Below are 21,729 nucleotides of genomic sequence, written 5' to 3' on the forward strand. Positions count from 1 at the left end.
ATTTAAAAAATACTGTCTTATCTCTCAGAGATACATACTGATATATTTAAGGGTGAGGTAATATTGTGTCTAGTATTTACTTCATAATTATCCAATAGGTGGGGGTAAGGCATAGGAGAGACAGTGTAGATGAAACACGACTGGCCACATGCTGATAATAGATGAAACACGATGCCATGCGCTGATCTGGGCAACAGGCATATGGAGGTTTATCATAATATTTTTTCTAATTTCATGTATGCTCAAAACTTCCATAATAATTTTTTTTTCAAAAAAAGCAGCTGAAGAAAAATTAACTGTCCAGAAGTTTCACTGAAACTGTGATAATGCCACTTTCCTCTTATACCAGGGAGAAGGAAGTCTACTTAGGCTTTCAAGTTTTCAGGCAGCAAATTTGTGATTCCCTTCTCTCTCTCTAATCCCTAAATGTTGCCTGAATTGTCAAGCAATCAAGGCCAACTCCATAATCATCACGGTACATATGTCTGTCCCACCACTGGTATTTGACAAGGATGAAAACTTGACTTCGGGAGTACCCTGACTCAGTTATCTGTAGCAGGATGAAAACCTTTCTGAACCCTGAACAGACTTGGAATTAATTGACCCTCCAGTATTAATTGAAGGCCTTGGCTGAGTGAGAAAAAATAAATAAAGCAAGTCTTGACAAGCAATCATTAAAAGGCACTTGGTCAGCCCGGTGACAGATCTCTGCTGGAGAGCTCAAGAACTGTCTTCTCCTAACTTCTCACTGAAAGAGCGAAAACATTTCCTTCCCCTGCTCCCATCAGCCTCTGGAGTCGTTGCTTTACGGAAACAAGGCTCAAAGTTTCTACCCTTCCATTCTGATAAAGTACAGAATTAATTAGGATTACACAATCTCGAAATCCATACATAGGGATTCTTTTTGTTCGAATATATCATGTGTTAGACAGTGACACCTATTGGTCAAGTGCAGTATTGTAAACTAGGACTACTGAATATTGTAATACAGGCATCTCTCAGACACAATAGAAGAAAGGCCAGACTAAATCCATGGCAGGAAAAAAAAATCACTTTAATATGCTTTTATCACCTTCAAGTAGTCTAGGTAATTCCACCTAGACTAAAGGTGAGGTGGGTTGTTTCTTGACCCTTACAGGAAGATTTTTGATGAGCACATCAAATAGCCTGAACTGTAGTGATATTACCTTTAAATTGCAATTAAATCTTTTTAAATGGGTGTTCCCAAAGTACTTAGAGCCACTTTGTTCTCTTAAGTGGACAAATCACAGCCCAATCTCAAATCAGTTTTTGAGTGAATGTTATTTATTTTAAAATCTACCTGAAAATTCATAAATTCCAAGCTTGTAGAATCCAAATTAATAAAAAAAAATATATATTCCATACTCAGACAAACGATTAGGAGATACATTTGAGCATTATAAATGTTCAGTGTGAATATGGAAAGAGGGAGTTTCTAAGTATGAAATAAATAACCTCAATCAATTATAGATAGGAAGGATAGATCCTCTCATTGAGGGATCAAACTGTAGGAGCAAAGATTAGGGAAATATGAAAAGTAAAATCTCACCCAGTTGTCCAGCCATCAACTTGATCCCTTCCCTCATCAAAAGTTCTTACTTTTTTCATTAGAATGATTTTATATTGCTTACAGAAATAATTTCTAGGGACACCTGGGTGGCTCAGAGTTTAAGCATCTGCCTTCGACTCAGGGCATGATCCTGGAGTCCCGGGATCAAGTCCCACGTTGGGCTCCCTGCATGGAGCCTGCTTCTCCCTCTGCCTGCGTCTCTGCCTCTCTTTCTCTTTCTGTCTCTCATGAATAAATAAATTTTAAAAATCTTAAAAAAATAATAATTTCTAATACATGGTATAATTTATAAATTTGTTTACATTACAGGGTAAATATACATATGTGATATAAATATACATTTTCATATGTGTCACATAAATATATGAAAATATATTTACAACATGAAATTACATTGTAAAATAATTTTAATAATGAAGTCAATGTGAAAACTGGGTTCAGTCTAAGTAATTTGTTTTATAAATCCCACTTTTTATTGGAGTTCAATTTGCTAACATATAGCATAACACGCAGTGCTCCTCCCATCAAGTGCCCCCCTCAGTGCCCGTCACCCAGTCACCCACACCCCCCTTCCACCTCCCCTTCCACCACCCCTTGTTTGTTTCCCAGAGTTAGGAGTCTCTCATGTTCTGTCTCCCTCTCTGATATTTCCCACTTATTTTTTCTCCTTCCCCCTTTATTCCCTTTCACTATTTTTTATATTCCCTAAATGAATGAGACCATATAATGTTTGTCCTCCTCCGATTGACTTACTTCACTCAGCATAATACCCTCCAGTTCCATCCACGTCGAAGCAAATGGTGGGTATTTATCGTTTCTAATGGCTGGGTAATATTCCATTGTATACATAGACCACATCTTCTTTATCCATTCATCTTTCGATAGACACTGAGGCTCCTTCCACAGTTTGGCTATTGTGGACATTGCTGCTAGAAACATCGGGGTGCAGGTGTCCCGGCGTATAAACCCCACTTGAGGGAATACACCAACATACTGCACAGTGAATGATGCCTGAAATTGGAAGTCTTAAACCTAGGCTTCTCCCTGATATAAAATAATTTTCCCTCCCTAATCTCTCAGTCATCTCCTTCCTAACTATTTGACAACACTCTAATGGGTGGTGGGAGGTTTTCTCAGGCTCAGTTCTGAACTCACCTTCCCCTGCATCTTCTCCTCAATTATCTCTCCCTTCCAGAATCCTGGTCTCCTCCCCTCAGTGACTTGGAAGCCAGCCTTGACTGCCATGCAGCATGAGGGAGCACTACTAACATTTTCTTTTCTTCTGTGGCTCTCTCCCCTCACGTTTTAATCAATGCCAGAGGAGCACTTTGGGGAATACACTCTCAGGTCCTAAAGTCTCTGTGTGGCCAAGATGCTTGACCCTACAGGGAGCTGAAGGCACAGCAGGGACTCTGAGAGCCTTCAAGTCTCTAGAGGGCACATGGGAAGCATGTATGTTCTCTGTAGTCGATGTGGTAACCACACTAACTCTGTGACAAGAAGTTTCAAATGGCAAAAACCCTAGATTGTATGTAGAAGGAAAAGAAAAGAAGAAACAGACAACCAAGGCCCCTGACTGATGCATACTTTGCTAATGCTTCCATAGGAAGAACAACCAGTTAATAACAGACCAGAAAGGCAAACTTGCAGTTAATTTTTACTTTCTATTCCCATCATCAAAGCATGTTTAATGTGATCCTGCATGGAGCAGGAAGGTCCTTGCCAAAATAAAATCATGAAAGGTTGGCCATCTGTGAGAGTTAAAGGAATATGGAAAGAGTCAGAGAACAAAGGAGCAACTCCTAGGATAAAGAAACATTATTTAACTCATGATTGTTTTCTGGTTTATCCTTGTTTACGGTAGGATTGCGGGGTGGAAGAGTTCAGAATCTTTAAGTAAATAAAACATTACAGTCATGCTGAGTTATTCAAGTCATTCACTCAGGGAGTCGACTCCAAGAGAGTTAATTGGAGTCACTTGGGATTGAGCAGGTTACACTTCCTACAGAAGCTAAGTGAAGGCTCAGACAAAGCAGTCGTTGGAAAAGTCAGGGCAGGGTTGGTAGTTCATGAGGACAAATTAGTTGAGCCTGAGAGAGCTTGGTGAGCTGATGCATGTCCTGTAGAGTAGGATCTTTGCAAGCAGATTCAATGTTTTGCTTACACACCAGGATACTGGTTATGAAAAGCTGAGAACTCTATTAGCTAGAAAGGCCCAAGGCTGTTATCCTCTCCATAAAAAGGTAGGAATAAATCAGTAGTTCTCAAAGTGTGGTCTCAAGACCAGCAGCATCAGTACCCCCTGGAAGGGCATTAGGAATGGAAATTTTGGGGGCCTCACCCCTACACACTGACACAGAAATTCAAATGGCTGTGTTTTTATAAGCCCACCAGGTGATTCTGAAGCACACCTAAGCATGCTTGAAGAAACTCCTGGAATAAATGACAGAAATGGTTCAAGAACTTTGTTACAGTGAAATAGGGATACCAGGAGTCTCTCCCTTCCTGCCTGGCTTCACCCCTGTCCAAGCCAGCACAGTTGCATGCCCAGATACCTACAAGAACCACTGCTCTCATCTCCCCCATCTGGTTCAGGCTCCTCCAGTCAATTTCCTGCAGTGTTGGCAGAGTGAGCCTTGAAATTACAAATCAACTAGTGTCATCCTCTTGATTAATACCCTGCAGTAGCTTCCCATAATATTTAAGATCAGGTCCAATTTGTGACCTGACTTCTGCTGTGTTGCTCAAACATTCTCCCTGGCTTGAATCTCTTTGTGCCCTAGACTCCAGACCATTTGAATTGCTTTTAGCTCCTCAAATCCAACTTCCCGGCCATGATGCATGCTTTTTCCACTACCTGAAACCCTCTATCCATGTCTCTTCATCAGGCAGATCTGGAGGTGACTTGGTAGGAGGAAGAGGAAACCCACAGGGGTAAGAGTCATTAAAAAGAGGAAGCCGAGAGAGAAAGGAGAAAGGAGAAACTGCTACCCAAAAGAGTGCCAGCCTGTGCTGTGAACTAGGTCCATGGGGTCTCAAAGCCCATCCTAGCTTTCAGCTTTCTCTTTTGCAGGTGCTCAACCTATCCCTGACTTCCCCTTCAATGCCCCCAGCTTCTTGTGGACCCTCTAGCCCCCAAATATAACACACTCTCTGGAGATTAGGCTCTCCATGGCTTCCAAATAATAATTAGCTACCGGACCTGCAGGGGTTCTCAAAGTGCGGTCCCCAGACCAGAAGTATCAGCACCACCTGGGAACTATTTAGAAATTCAAATTATTAGATTGAATAATTCTGAACCTACTGCATCAGAAACTCTAGAACAGGACTCTGTAATCTATATTTTCAAAGATCCTCCAGATGACTTTTACACGCAATAAAATTTGTATCTAAAGTAGTTATGTTAAAGCCCATGCTAATGGAAGACCACATATTTTCCTCAGCCTACAAGAGGGCATTATACTTTAGGCCTTCGGGTGATGATACCCCTCCCTCTCTTGTATAAAGCTCAAAATTGTCTCAGGCAGTTGGAGCTAGGCAGAGCATGTGTGGCCCCTTGAAAGAGTATACCACCGGGGTACCTGGATGGCTCAGTGGTTGAGCATCTGCCTTTGGTTCAGGTCATGATCCCAGGGTGCATCTTGCCTCTCCCTCTGCCTATGTCTCTGCCTCTCTCTCTCTGTCTCTCTGTGAATAAATAAATAAAATCTTATTTTAAATAAAAGAAATAGTAAATACTGGTGATCATTTGCTAATCCTTTATACCATATTTTAGTTACATATATTTAACATATACAACCTTGGAAGGTAGAAATTAATATACCCCCTTAACAGATGCAAAAACCAAGTCTCAAAGAGGCCACATAATTTGCCCAAAGACACTCAACAAGAAAGTGATAGGTTAAAGACTTAAATGTGGGTCTGTCTAGCTCCAAGCCACTCACTCAACTATACTATTAATTCCTACAGAGGTGCAGGGGTGGTTACCAGAAAACACTCTGCTTCTCGAGGCAGACACCTCTTCTCAGTAAACATGGCAATGTGTTGAGTTTCCTTCTGCCCATCCTGCCTTTCTTTCAGCCTCCTTTCTTTCAGTATTTGCTTTGGGGCTTCTCTTCTCCTCACTGACCAATGATTGTGATGATGCAGTTTGCATTGTCTGTTGCCATGCAGAAAGTGGCAGACAGTGATATCTTGTGTGTGTGTCTGTGTGTGTGTGTGTGTGTGTGTGTGTGTGTGTGTGAGAGAGAGAGAGAGAGAGAGAGAGACTTCCAGATGAAATGCAATGTGTAAATGGAAATTGTCATCATTATCCCCTGAATAAATGGAGAAGATGAACATTGGCTCTAGCAGAACTGGAAGGAAAAATTGGACTGCGAACAAAAGCATTATTAATTTAAGGAACTGCCTGAATTTGCCTCTGGCAGTTTCCTTTGTAAACACCGTTAACACTCTGGAATGCTTGAATTGTATCTAAATGCATAGCTTAAATATGTAAAAACAGAAACCTAGGCATTACTTTTAGGCATCCAGAGAATTGTTTGCTTCTAAAATCTGCCAGAACAAAATACAGCTAGCATATGAGACTTCCAAATTATGAGGGTCTAATATTTCTCATAACAGAGAATATAGAATTGTTGACTACCTCCCACCCAAGACCAGATATAATTTACAACTGACAAAATATGGGTCTGTAACACTGCTGGTGCAGAACGTGCTTCTATTTGTGTTTCTCTGTAACATGAACTTGATTCTTGGAGGTAAATGGCTGTAGCAAGGGATATCTTTAGGCAACAGAGTTATTTAAGTGGCCAAGTCACAGTTAAATAACTTTGTAAATGAACCTGGTAGAGTCAACTCTGGAGAAGAATAATTGCATCTTTATGACCTCATTCTGAGGTGGAAAGCCCCTCACTCAGCCACCATGGTGGGAGACATTCAGAGAAAGTTGTATTTTGGACACTAGAAACAGGTGAGTTACACTTCCCAGAAGGAAAATATATCTATGACTTTGGATGAGGTAACTCTAAGTGAAAAGCCATCCTACCCTCACCAGGTTTACAGGTTTTCCCAAATAATTTGGAAAGTAAACATGGACTTGTCAGTTCTCTGGAGCCCAAAAAAAGCATTTGGGAGACATCCTGACCGAGTTTGGTGAGCAACCATATACCCCAGGAAATTCCCCATTTAGAAGCAAGAGAATAAAGGATGGGTAGAAAAGTTGTGGTTAATTAGGAACCAACCAGCCCCTGGAGCAACTGGTGGTAAACTAGCATTTCCCTGAGCATGAAAGAGTCAAAGTTTCAATCCCCTGTGAAAATACAGAATAATAATAATAATAATAATTAATAATAATAATAATGACAGCAACCAATAGAGAATAGTCTTACAATGTATGGAGTAAACACTATAATATATACACACACATATATGTGTATATATGTACATATATATATACACATATATATAATTTAATCTTCTCAACAACTTTATTAAGCAATTTAATAATATTATTTGCATTTTACAGATGAGGCAACTGAATACAGAGGTTTTATAATTTCCCCAAGTTAGAAAGCAATAGAAACAGAATTCAAACTGAGTCTCTAGAGTCCCTACTCCAGAGTCCCTGCTCCTAACCATTTAGATAGGTCATCACTTGGCAGGGAAAGATCATGGGCTTTCAAGTTTAGCACTAGGGAATGGAATTCTAGCTTAGATACTTGGAGATCAAATATGACCACACACACACACACACACCACATGCACTATGGAATATTACTAAACCATAAAAAGAATGAAATCTTGCCATTTGGACCAACATTGATGGAACTAGAGTGTATTATGCTAAGTGAAATAAGTCAGTCAGAGAAAGAAAAACAAATGTCATATGATTTCATTCTTATGTGGAATTTAAGAAATAAAACAAATGAACAAAAGAAAAAAGAGGAAAACCAAAAAACAGACTCTTAACTACATAGATAAATTGACAGTTACCAAGGGTAGGTGTGGGGGCGGATGGGTAAAACAGGTGAAAGGAATTAAAGAGTGCACTTATCATGATGAGCACTGAGCAATATATAGAATTGTTGGATCACCATATTGTATTTCTGAAACTAATATAGCAGTGTATGTTAACTATACTGGAATTAAAATAATTTAAATTAAAAGTGTGATCCTGAGTAAGTGACTTAACCTTATACCTGGCCTAAAAAGTAGATAAAATTCTCAACTAGCAGATTGTCATAAAGAAGGTACTTAGGACTTAGTAGACACTCAATGAACAGTTTCTTAAGGTACATCTTCTTTAAACTCACTAACCATTTCTGGCTATGACCCAGTATTGGAATGGCAACTATTAACTCCAGACTATTTCTTGGCTAAAGATCTAAGAGGCACAAGCAGAATGGGATGATTGCAAGCTATAAAGGAAAGAATCATAAGTATGTACACACACAAATATACACAGACTGGATTTTTGTGGAACTTAAAACACCTGCCTTCTACATTCAAATCCTATCACATTTATCAGGCTCCTAGCACAGTTGGCTGAAGATCCACACTTAATTCTGAATCTGATTTTGTTTGAAGAGTGTCAAAATTTTAGATTTTAAGTGCCAGGAATTTGTATTTTAAACAGATATCACTTCATATACATAAATATAATAAATATAAAAAATATAAAGGGGTGTGGGTGTGTGTGTGTGAGACAGAGAAGACTGTGTATTTCCCCCTATGGTGATTTTGTAACAAATTAACCTCATTGCTTTAGGCTATTTGGAACTCTTCATTGACTGGGCTGGAATAATTCAAAACCACCATGAAATGATTTCACTTAGGTTATATTTCCCTGGGATTATTAAGACGAGACTTTACCCCCTTCCCAACATTTAACCATTTTTCAAACATGGCTAATGACTGCTTTTTCTCCCATCCATTTGCCATATCCTTACCATGTAATAACTAGAAGAGAACATATTATTATGAATGATTTTTTTTTATCTTTCCAAGCAGAAACTGTGAAATAGTATTGTGCTTTTTCATCCACCCCCCTATTATTTGGCTTCTTTCCTCTTTCCTGGGGAAGAGAAGCTATTTCAAGAGTAGAGAAGATTAGTTAATTATTTTCAGATGCCTTCTTACCTTTCACTGTTAGACTCTAATCTCAATGGATTCGTTTAAAATAACTCTTTGATCATCAGGGTATTATTGAGGAAATTGCCACTATGGTATATTCTAAAATGTATTTTTGATTCTAAAAAACACAAGAAGTTTCCCAGGGTGTAGATCCTAGTACATGCCCCGCCTCCCTAGTTTTATCTCTTGGTAAAAATGTCCATTGAGAAAAAGAAAGTAAAGTGATTTTCTGTTTATTAAGCTATTTTGATAGATAGGAACAGAGACTCATTAAAGTCACTTCAAGAAAAGGGAGATTGAATATTAACTAGACTTATTGTGATGTTCATTTCACAATATATATAAATATCAAAGCATTACATTGTACACCTGAAGCTAATATAATGTTATACGTCAATTATTTCTCAATTTTAAAAAAAGTCCTTGATGTTTGGGGAAAAAAAGAGAAAATGGTAGAGTGAATTGTCACAAAGTCATTATAAAAGGTACCGGAGTACATTTAATTCAATTTTCTCTCCAATGTACAGAAGAAACATTTCCTGTTCTCTCTGGCCCCCTCAGAATGGCTTTGTCCTCTTGGGAAAAATAATCTCTTATCTGAGAAGGTCCTCACCTTTGATAGCAATGAAAAAGGCGAGGGACACATGCCTAGCCAGCCAGATGAACCTGACCCAGTCCAGCAACCACCAGTGATAATTCTTCCCTACTAGCTCTAGGATGACAGGTAGGTGTCCCACCCTCTGTGCCTGGGCAGGTGGTGGTATCATGGGACTAAACAGAGAACACAGAAAGGGCAGGTCTAGAGGGGAAAAGGATGAGTTCACATTTGCAAACGTCCACACTGAGGCACCGGTAAAACATGCAAGAGTACATCTGGGTTTGACTCTCACAAGACAGGCCAGAGCTGCAGACAGAAATCCAATGACTGGCCCAGGCTACACAGCATGGTGGTGGTGGTGGCAGCACTGGAAGTTGAATGGAATCAGGTCAGTGTTAGTTCTGCCATTGTACACTGCCCATAATGCCCTGCATCAGGCGTACCAGTGAGGGGTGAGGCATGAAGCTGCCTCTCTGGCCCTTAGCTCTCTGTACCTTTTCCCTTTGCTTCCTCTTCCACTTTCCCAGCTTTCAGTCTTTCCGAGCCTGCTCCGTTCTCCTTCTCCTTTATCTTAATTAAAACTAGACTCAGGAAAGGAACTATTAATATTGCCTTCCCCAGGGGGATTGACTCTTAAGTAGCAACTCACCATGGGCAATGATGAGAATGATGAACATAATGATGAGCATAAGACTTACGGATCTATTTTGTGTTTGTCCATGCTGAATTTTTCCCTGTACCTTTTAAGGCTTTCCAGACTGTTCTTCCCTCTACCCCACCGAAGATATGCAAGAGAAAGACCCAATCCTACACACAACTTCTATTTCTGGGTCCTTCAAAAGCAGGAGATCTTAGGGTAGAGCTGCAAGAGAAATATAGAGTGCTTGGTTTAATATGAATTCCTGATAGGTAAGAGTTTTTTTAGTGTAAATATGTCCCAAGCATTGCTAGGGGTATACTTATGTTAAAAAGTTATTCATTGTTTAGCTGAAATCCAAATTTACTGGGTGATTTTTCCTGGTTTGTTTGTTGTTGTTGTTGTTGTTCTTGTTCTTGTTGTTCTTGTTGTTCTTGTTCTTGTTCACTAAATCCACAATCCTACTGGAGGGCAAAGGGAAAGAGCCTTTGCAAAAATAACATTGGGGATAAAGAAGGAAGAAGAAAACAGCAGGAGAGAGGGAAACCCAAACACCAGGACAGCCTCTGAGAAGCCCTCACAGAACTGGGCCTGAGTCCACCCCTCACACCAAGGTTGAAGCAAAGTACAAGATATACTTGTACCCCATGAACAAATTCTGTCTGCATAGAGAAATGATACTGTGTCAGTTGGAAAGAAAATTTTCCCTCTTTCAAATAAATAGTGATTGTATAATATAATGCTTTCACTGAAACCTTGGTGCAAAGATACAGGTCGTTTTTTTGGAGTGACAGAACTTGGGAAAACTTAGCCTGTGCAAGGGAAAGGGTGCAAGTTCTGAGCTAGGCCTAACATTTATGTCTGAAGCAAGGAAATTAAGCATTTACATCAGTATCAACCCTTTTTGCCTTTTATAGGGAACAGCAAGACAGGCTGGTCTGAAACAAATACCTTGTCTGTCTAGTGAAGAGTCTTCCTGAGCTAATTTTTCCTTTAGATCAGAATTAGATTTGGGGGCTAGGACCTCAGTGGAGAGGCACTAAGTAGGATCCTGTAGGGGTCTGAGCCTCTGACCTCAGGGCATGCTCTAGAGTCCTCAGGACCAAGCAGGGCAGATATACCCAAAGTCCCCTAACATCAAGTAGCCATTTGTGCTTAGACAATTAGCTTTTTCTCTATTAGGTCTCAAAGACTGAGATGGGAGTGATCTAATAATGACTGAGAATAGATTTCCTGCCAACTAGCAAATAGGAGACCTCAGACTAAATTTAATTTTATCCAAAGGAAGTGATGTGACATTTCTAACATTCTGTTTTGTGAAGAAACCTTCACAACTGCAAAATAATCATCATTACTGCTGAACATTGACCACTTTCTGTGTGACACATGCCATGTTCATTGGTTCAGTTTCTGTATTACAAAATTATTATGAAACAAAAGGAAGGATCCTTTGTTAACAGAGTGTCAGTCTTTCGGGAGTATGTGAAAAAGATCTTAGATGACTAACAGAGGACATAAAGCAGCACCCACTTCACTTACTGATTACCCTGACTTTGGCCTCCAAATCTAATTGTGATATAAAGGAAAAATTAGCTCAGGAAGATACTTCACTAGATAGACAAGATATTTGTTTCAGAAGCCTGCCCTCTACCAGCCTGTCTTACTGTTCCCTGTAAAGGGCAAAAAGAGTTGATCCTGATGTAAATGCTTTATCTCCTTGCTTCAGATATAAATTTTAAGCCTAGCTCAGAATTTGTGGCCTTTCCTCTTGCACAGGCTAAGTTTTTCCAAGTTTTGTCACTCCAAAAAAACCCAAAAAACAAAAACAATAACAACAACCTATGTCTTTGCACCAAGGCTTCAGTGAAAGCATTATATCACTCAATTACTATGTAGTTGAAAGAGGGAAAATTTTCTTTCCAACTGGTACAGTATCATTTCCCTACTCAGACAGAATTTGTTCATGGAGTACAGGTATCCCTGTTGTACTTTGCTTCAATTTTTTGCACTTCAGAGATACCGTGTTTTTTACAAATTGAAGGCTTGTGGCAACGCTGTGTAGAGCAAGTCTGTAGGCATCATTTTTCCAAAAGCATTTGCTCACTTTAGGTCTCTGAGTTACATTTTGGTAATTCTCACAATATGTCTAAATTTTTCATTATTTTGATATTTGTTATGGTGATCTGTGATCAGTGATCTTTGATGCTACTATTGTAATTGTTTTGGGGTGCCATGCCCGTATAAGACAATGAACTTAATCCATGAATGTTGTTTGTGTTTTGAGTCTTCCACCAATGAGCTGATACTCCATTTCTCTGTCCTTGGGCCTCCCTCTTCCCGGAGACACAGCAATATTGGAATTAGGCCAAATAATAATCCTACCATGGCCTCTAAGTGTTCGAGTGAAAAGATGTTACTCATTTCTCACTTTAAGTCAAAAGCTAGAAATGATAGAACTTAACTAGAAAACATGTCAAAAGTTAAGACAGGCCAGAAGTTAGGCCTCCTGTACCAGTTAGCTAAGTTGTGAATACAAAGGAAAAGCTCTTGAAGGAAATGTAAAGTGCCACTCCACTGAACACGTGAATGATAAGAAAGTGAAAGAGCCTTATTGCTGATATAGTGAAAGTGTTAATGATCTGGATAAAAGATCAAACCAACCACAACATGCACTTAAACCAATGCCCAATCCACAGCAAAACCCTCTCTTCAGTTCCATAAAGGCTGGGAGAGGTGAGGAAGCTGCGGAAGAAAAGTCTGAAGCCAACAGAGGTTGTTTCATGAGGTTTAAGGAAAGAAGCCATCTCCATAACATAAAAGTATAAGAGGAAGCAGCAAGTTATCCAGAAGATCTAGCTAAGATAATTAATGAAGGTGGCTACACTAAACAACAGATTTTCAATGTAATGGAAGAATAGTCTACTGGAAGAAAATGTCATCTGGGACCTTCACAGCTCAAGAGATGTCAATGCCTGGCTTCAAAGCTTCCAAGAACAGGCTGATTCTCTTTTAGAGGCTAATGCAGCTGGTTCCTTGAAGTTGAAACCAGTGCTCATTTACCCTCTGAAAAACCTAGAGCCCTTAAGAATTATGCTAAATCTACTCTGCCTGTGTTCCATAAATAAAGCAACAAAGCCTCGGTGACAGCACATCTGTTTATAACATGGTTTACTGAAAATTTTAAGCCCACTATCGAGACCTACTGTTCAGAAAAACATCCCTTTCAAAATTATACTGCTCATTGACAATGCACCTGGTCACTCGAGAACTCTGATGGAGATGAACAGTGGGATTCACATCATTTTCATGCCTGCTAACACAACATCCATTCTTCAGCTTATGGATCAAGAGTAATTTTGATTTTCAGGTCTTATTATTTAAAAATTCATTTTGTAAGACTATAGTCAGAGCTATAGCTATAGTGATTCCTCAGCCCCTGGACACGGGAAAAGTAAATGGAAAGCCATCTGGAAAGGATTCACCATTTAGATGCCATCTAGAATATGTGATTCATAGTTTAAAATCAAAATATCAACATTAACAGGAGTTTGAAACAAAATGATTTAGATCTTCATGGATGACTTTGAGGGGTTCAAGGCCTAAGTGGAGGAAGTAATTGCAGATGTGGTGGAAATAGCAAGATAACTAGAATAGAAAGTGGAGCCTGAAGATGGGACTGAATGCCTCTAATATCATTATCAAACTTGAATGGATGAGTTATAGCTTTTTATGGATGAACAAAGAAAGTGGTTTCTGGAGATGGAATCTACTCTTGGTGAAAATCTTCTGAAGATGGTTAAAAATGACTTAGAATATTACATAAATTTAGTTGATAAATCAGAGGAAGGGTTTGAGGACTGACTCCAGTTTGGAAAGATGTTCTCTTCTGGGTAAAATAATATCAAACAGCATTGCATGCTATAGAGAAATCATTCATGAAAGGAAGAGTCCATCAATGCAGCAAACTTCACTGTTGTCTTATTTTAAGAAATTACTGCAGTCACCTCAACCTTCAGGAACCACCAACCTGATCAATCAGCAGACACCAAGGCAAGACTCTCCACCAAAAGAAAGGTTGTGCTTCACTGAAAGCTCAGATGACGGTATGCATTTTTCATCAATAAAGTATTTTTTCTTAAAATATGTACATAGGTTTTTTTTAGACATAATTCTATCACAGACCTAAAAGACTATAATATATGGTAGATACACTTTCACATGCACTAGGAAATCAAAAAAAAATTCATCTGACCAATTTTATTGTGGTGGTCTGGCACCAAACCCACAATATCTCCAAGTATGTCTAAATTCAGTGTTCCTTCTCCAGCACTAAAAAGCAAACAGGTATTGGCTTACCCGGGAAACATTTTGTGCCCCCAACACCTTAGTAAGAAGATGTGAAATGATTTTTCTTTCATGATGAAAAATAAATCAATCTAGCACCTGATTTTGCAGTCTCAAGTCATCTTCAGCATGTCACAAAAAAAGAAAACATCATCATCACCATCTTGCTCAACAATGACTAGCATTATAATGTCTGTCCATAATTACAAAGACTATAAAAGGAGACAGATCATGAAAAGAAATCTTGATTCTTGACCAAAGGCTTAGAAATTAGGTTTTGAAGAGGTTTTAACACTTAACCTTACAGATGAACCCCTTACCAAAATTTATTGGAAAAGATGAGGGGTTTTTTAGGAAAGATTTGTGTTATAGGATTTACTCCCAAGTCCGTGGTCTCTGGACTCAGTACAGACACACTTGATACTACAAATAGTTCAATCAGAGGTTGGTCTTAAATATCTTGATGTTGAAGGCAAGGTGTTATTTATGTCAATATAAGCACCTTGTGCTGGGGGAGCTACCCTCCATGGAAAATGAAGGTAGAAATAATAGTTTCTTTGTGAAGGAATTGGTAGGCATATACATAAATATATAATACGTAATCCCATGAAGATCCCACAACTTTGGCCTCCTTGACATTTATACTACTGACTGAACCACAGCAAGTTAAAGGCAATTTTTCTTTTGGTAGAAACAATTAAGATCTGGACCTCTCTCCACCTGGATGTCTCAGAGATTTTTCAAAGTAAAAAAACTATATTTCTATTTGCCTTTTAAAAACATCTTTGCTCTGGGTTAAGTTTCTCAGTATTGGAGACTGGAGTTGCAAATATGAAAAAGGGAAGACTAGACTGCACCATTAGCCATGAACTCAGTGTTTTTTAAAATACAGATAGACAAATAGAGAAATATATATATGATATACATAATATATAAAATATACAAATAAGTATAAATATTAATAAGTACAAATATAAATATATATACATATTTCCTAGCTCTGTCTAGCAAAGAAATTAGAAACAATAATACTCCAATAGTAATGAGTACACCCAAATTTTGGTACTAGGAATGGTGCTCTCCAGACAAAATATGGATTCTAGGACTGGGGCAGGAAAAGTACAAAATGATCCCTTTTGTACTATATTGCTCTAGAAGTCAGAAAGTATCCAAAGAATGGCAGAGACTATTGAAAGCATACAGAAACCTATTTGAATGTGTTCTCAGAAGTAAAATCAGGGACAATTTGAGCATCAGAATAAATATGACAGCAGTAGATTATAAACTTATATTTAAAAAGAAAATCCATGAACCTATACTGATTTAAGTAAATAAATACATAGATGGGAGGATCAGAAAAGCTCTTCCTAACAGTCATATCAGTATAGTAATATGAATACAGGTGCAATTATGAGTTGGAAAATCAATAATAGGGAAACAAAAGCAAAAATAAACTATTGAGACTTCATCAAAATAAAAATCTTCTGCACAGTGAAGGAAACATCAACAAAACTAACAGGCAACCTGTAGATTGGGAGAAGATATTTGTAAATGACATATCTGATAAAGGGTTAGTATCCAAAATATTTAAAAAACTTATATAACTCCACACCCCAAAACCAAATAATCCAGTTAAAAATGGGCAGAAGGCATAAAAGATATTTTTCCAAAGAAGACATTCAGATGGTTAACAGACATATGAAAAATGCTCAACATCACTTACCATCAGGGAAATGCAAATCAAATAAAACTATAATGAGATATCACCTCACGCTTGTCAGAATGGCTAAAATCAACAACACAGGAAACAACAAGTGTTGGCAAGGATGCGGAGAAGGGGGAACCCTCTTACCCTGTTAGTGGGAATGCAAACTGGGGCAGTCATTCTGGAAAACAGTATGGAGGCTCCTAAAAAGTTAAAAATGGAACTACCCTAAAATGCAGCAAGTGCACTACTAGGTATTTACCCAAAGGATACAAAAATATTAATTCAAAGGGATACATGCCCCTGGTATTTATGGCATCATTATCAACAATAGCCAAAATATGGAAAAAGCCCAAGTGCCCAGGAACTGATGAATGGATAAATAAAACGTGGTATATATACACTCAGCCATAAAAAAGAATGGAATATTTGCAATGATCTGGATGGAGCTAGAGAGTGTGATGGTAAGTGAAATAAGTCAGTCAGAGAAAGAAAGACAAATACTATATGATTTCACTCATATGTGGAACTTAAGAAACAAAAAAATGAACACACTGGAGGAAAACAGAGAGGCAAACAAAGAGAAGAAACTGATGGCTACCAGAGGGGACGTGGGCAGGGGATGGATTAAATGAGTGATGGGTATTAAAAAGAGCACTTGTTGTAATGAGCACTGGGTATTGTATGTGATGAATCACTAAATTCTACACCTGAAACTAATATTGCACTGAATGTCTACTAGCTGGAATTCAAATAAAAACTTGGGGGGGGGGGGAAACCCCAAATTTTTAAAATTAAAAAAAAATCAACAATGGATGCTCAAAGTATCAGATAAAAGTTTGATAAGGCACATGATATTTACATAGCCTAAAATATCTCACACAAAATTCTTGATGATTAAAAAGGGGGAAGTTAATGTTGCAGCGAAGAAATCTAGTGAACATCATTCTGAGTTATCTATGTCAACATCACTGATATTGGAACAGACCTACTTTAAGTGTCTCATCCTATGAAACACCAAGGAGGATACACCTAACTTCTTTCTTTCTAAAAATCCATAATCTGCATCTAATCATAACGAAACATTAGCTTGGCTCAAGTTGAAGGACATTCCACAAAATAAATGGCTTGTACCTTTCAAAAGTGCTAAGACATGAAAGACAAAGAAAGGTTAAAGAACTATTTAAAATGAGAGGACAATTACACAGACAACTAACTGCAGTGGATGAATCTGGAATGGATCCTGGGAGACAAGTGACAAAATCTGATTTTGTACTGTTGATTAAATAACAGTATTGTATCAACATGAAATGTCTTGGGTTTGATTATTTTACTGTGATTTTGTAAGAGCACATCCTTTTTCTTGAGAAATATACACTAAAGTGTTTAGAAGTAAAGGAGCAAACAGTCTCCAGGTTACTTTGAAATCGTTCAGAAAACAAAGCAACGTGTGTATACGAGAGAAGAAAAGGAACAAGAGCAACTGGGGCAAGATGTGAAAACAGGTGAATCTGGATAAAGTATAAGGTGATATCTTGTACTATTCTTGCAACTTTTCTATAAATTTAAAATTATATCAAAAGAAAATTTACAAAAATCTACCCATTTTTCAAAGCCCAAGTGAATCCTTACAGCTTCCATGAAGCTTTCTCTTCCCACTGCAGAATGAAATAATAAATCATAGAATTTCATTGCTGAAAGAATCTAAATACTTTCTCCAGAGGAATCCTGTAGTATGGTGAGTCTGCATTATTCATCAGTTATTAATTAATCAAAGGAGTTCTGAGGAAGTCACTTCTCTTGTCTTCGTGTATTACCAAAATCTTCTGCTATCATTTATCTCTCCACTTACACTGTAAGCCTCTTGAGACTTGAAAATGTGTTTTATAAGTTCTTTAACCTCCTGACCCCTTGGTCACATTCCGCACTCTTTCCCTACCCTTACCCTCTCCCCCCTCCCATCCATAGCCTCTTTGCCAAACACACACACACACACACACACACACACACAAAGGACAAAACTGGCTAACTGCTCCTATTACTGCTTTACCCCTTATGTTTCAGTTTAGATACCAGCCATTTGTGATACCCCAGACTGGATTAGACTACCTTTGTACATACTCCGCATAGTACCCCATTCTTATACCATAGCACTTAGCGTGCTGAACTGAAATGGGCTATTTTCATGTCTGTCTCCCTCACCACATCCCAAGATCCTTGATTAAATAACTATATGAGGGATCCCTGGGTGGCGCAGCTGTTTGGCCCCTGCCTTTGGCCCAGGGCGCGATCCTGGTGACCCGGGATCGAATCCCACATCAGGCTCCCGGTGCATGGAACCTGCTTCTCCCTCTGCCTGTGTCTCTGCCTCTCTCTCTCTCTCTCTCTCTCTGTGACTATCATAAATAAATAAATTTAAAAAAAAATAACTATATGAGTAATAATGGTCTAATTTTTGGAAGTCAACACTTGATCCCATTTTCTGTACCATTTCAGATAATCTGCTTCAGAATCACTTGCTAGAAGGTAAGGAATCTTCTGGTGAATAAGGGCTGAATATCAAATTTATCAAATTTATCAATTTATCAGGCAATTCTAATGCATATCAATATTTAAAGCCATAGATGGAGCAGAATGAAATCACTTTCCACTATCCCTGCCCCTACATTTCACCCTTTTCCATATTCACCTCTAGTGTTAAATTCTCCAAAACAAATTTTGCTGACATCCTGCAGTTTCTACTCAATTTACACCCTCCTTATTGGAATAGATCTGGCCTCCTGGTCTGCTTTGCGGATCCAGCCTCCTAGTCTGTTTCTCAGTAGCAACGTTAAAGAATTTTGCAAGACCCTCGTGTCCATCCAAAATTTGATGCTAGTTGGTGCTAAAGAAGTCAACTTATCTAATGTATCTGGGAAGGAATGCAAAGGAAATACATTTGAACATAATCAAAATTTTACAGAGAAAATAACAAAAAGGCAGCATATGGGATAAAATACAAAAACAGAAAAATATTTGCTCTCTAGCCCTAGTCCTACCAGAAAAGAAGGGTTTTCATCTAGAAAAACAATGACTTTCGATTAAGCCAGCTGTTACATACAATCACATATCCCCTTAAAGCATTAGCAGTGCCCTTGGAGTGTTAAAAAGTGGGTGAGAGGACATAGTATCCAGTTTTACTGAGGATCCTAATGGGGTGACATTTTTAGTCTGTGGACCTCTGTTGTGTCTTAACACAGCCTCTTTGTAAGCTACTAATTACTTCTGTGCTATGTGATTCTGGATGAATAGTAAAAATGAGATATTAATTTCTCTTTTTTATTTATTTATGATAGTCACAGAGAGAGAGAGAGAGGCAGAAACACAGGCAGAGGGAGGAGAAGCAGGCTCCATGCAGGGAGCCCGACGTGGGATTCGATCCCGGGTCTCCAGGATCGCACCCTGGGACAAAGGCAGGCGCCAAACCGCTGCGCCACCCAGGGATCCCGTTTCTCTTCCTTTTAAATGCCATACCTTTATCATGATCTTCAATGTCTATGAAATGAAAAAAAAAAACAGACCCCCCAAAAGTCAATGGACAGCATCTTGAACACTGTGACATAAATTATTCTGAGTTAATAATTTACTAGTTTCGAGAGCCAAGGGAGATAAAGCAAGATCCCAGTGTAAGTAAAATAAACTGTGTGCATATTTAAATAATTCATACTTTAATTAAAATTGCCTATGGAACACTAGGATATTTCAAAATCATTTTGACCAACACCTACTTTCATCAGTTTAAAAAAGAAAAAGAGGAATCACCATACGTAACTTAGTATGGTTTTTGAAAAGGTCCCCAAACTGTAGAAATATAGGTCACGTGCTTTTACCCTGTGCCCCATGCTATAATGAGCTTGTGGTGTCAAGAGGAGGAAGCACAACTGAACAGCAGGTACCCACTAGGTTTTGCTGCATGAAGCGTAATGAGGATTTCAGATGTAACACACTAATACTTGTTTTATTACCGTAGTCAATTGTCCGTGCATCTTAGGATTCATGTTGTGTACATTGGCTAACTCATGTTTCTTTCATTAGCCGAAGCAATTAATGTACATTCAGCCTTTTAAGTGCTACCTCTTTATGCTTTCTCCTTGTGTAATTCAGTTTGCAATGATTAAAATAATTTTTCAATGGCGATGTCACAGCTTAATGAAAAAATATACAGCACTAATGTAGGAAGCATTTGTAAACATTTTTAGGAGGATATTGTTTGTTGTTACACAACATTGTAGCAGATGGCTATAAAAAGCAACTCAAACTCAAACTAGCTGAGAGACAGACCTCAGGGGATTGGGATAAACAGGTGAAAGAAGGAGAAATTGTACTCTTTTTAAAGAGAATTTAACACCATGTCAGAAATACCTTAGGATCCCTCTTTTGGTTTGTATGGTTAAGGACCAAATATGGGCTAGCGTTTACAATTGATGACTCAGTCTTTGTTCAACCTTTTCACTATTGGGCATTTACCTTGTGCCAGACCTCAGGCTAAATCTTTTATACACAGCTTCCCACTCAATCACAGAAAGTAAGACCCAGGAGGATGAAATAACTTTCCCTAGAGTCTCTCCACCAGCCAGTCCTGGAGCTGGGATCCATCCCACACCCAATTCTCTCTTACCACCTAGCAGAGTGGTTAAAGAGCCAGGCTGCATCTGTTTAGGTCTACAATTCCCTGTATATCAGCGATGGGACCACCACAAGTTGCTTAACCTTTCTGAGGTTTTGTCTTTAAAAATGGGGATAGTCATAGAAACCTAACTCACAACGCTGTTGTGAAGAATCAGTAAGTGAGTTTATGCCATGTGCTCAGAAGCATGCCTGGCACACGTGGCAAGTGCTCACGCAATATCTCCTCTTGTAATTACTACTCTCTCTATGCTATACTGCCCATCCCGTGTTGTCTGCTTTCCTATTTCAGGCCTAATTGTTTCTTTGTTTAAAGCAAGATGTTATGCTATTATGATGCCTATTAGTAAACAAGTGTGTTTGTAAATGGTCTAAGAGACGATTATGACACACTTGCTACACATCATAATCAGAATCCAGATTTCAGCAACATTCGAATCTTTCCTAATTTAATAAGTGATTATCTTTTAGTGCACATGGGCAAAAATTTCAATAGATATATTTTTTTTTTACTTTTGCCAGCCTGTCAATGCATTTTATTTTATTTTTTTTATAAATTAATTTTTATTGGTGTTCAATTTACCAACATACAGAACAACACCCAGTGCTCATCCCGTCAAGTGTCCCCCTCCGTGCCCGTCACCCATTCACCCCCACCCCCCGCCCTCCTCCCCTTCCACCACCCCTAGTTCATTTCCCAGAGTTAGAAGTCTTTATGTTCTGTGTCCCTTTCTGATATCTCCCACACATTTCTTCTCCCTTCCCTTACATTCCCCTTCACTATTATTCATATTCCCCAAATGAGTGAGAACATACACTGTTTGTCCTTCTCCGATTGACTTACTTCACTCTTTTTCACTTCTACATGCATGATGTGATAATTCAGTCTTTAGCAGCTAGACATATGTGATCAGACCAAAGGAGTTCAGACACTGAGAACATTGTGTGTTTCCTTTAGATCCCCAGTCAGTGCTGAACAGAAGAAAAGCCATTTCTGATCCATGGTGATTTACTGCATTCCTTACTCAGGCTGGCTGTTTCCAAAAGCAAACTCT

At 38.6% G+C, this 21,729-nt stretch overlaps 1 pseudogene; it reads left to right on the plus strand.

Moving 5' to 3' along the window:
- The first annotated feature begins 9,669 nt into the window (after window positions 1-9,669).
- Window positions 9,670-21,729, plus strand: part of LOC129499109 (28S ribosomal protein S11, mitochondrial-like) — a 49,719-nt pseudogene continuing 37,659 nt past the window's right edge.

The sequence above is a fragment of the Nyctereutes procyonoides genome, unplaced genomic scaffold (assembly GCF_905146905.1).
Source record: "Nyctereutes procyonoides isolate TBG_1078 unplaced genomic scaffold, NYPRO_anot_genome, whole genome shotgun sequence".
NCBI lineage: Eukaryota > Metazoa > Chordata > Mammalia > Carnivora > Canidae > Nyctereutes > Nyctereutes procyonoides.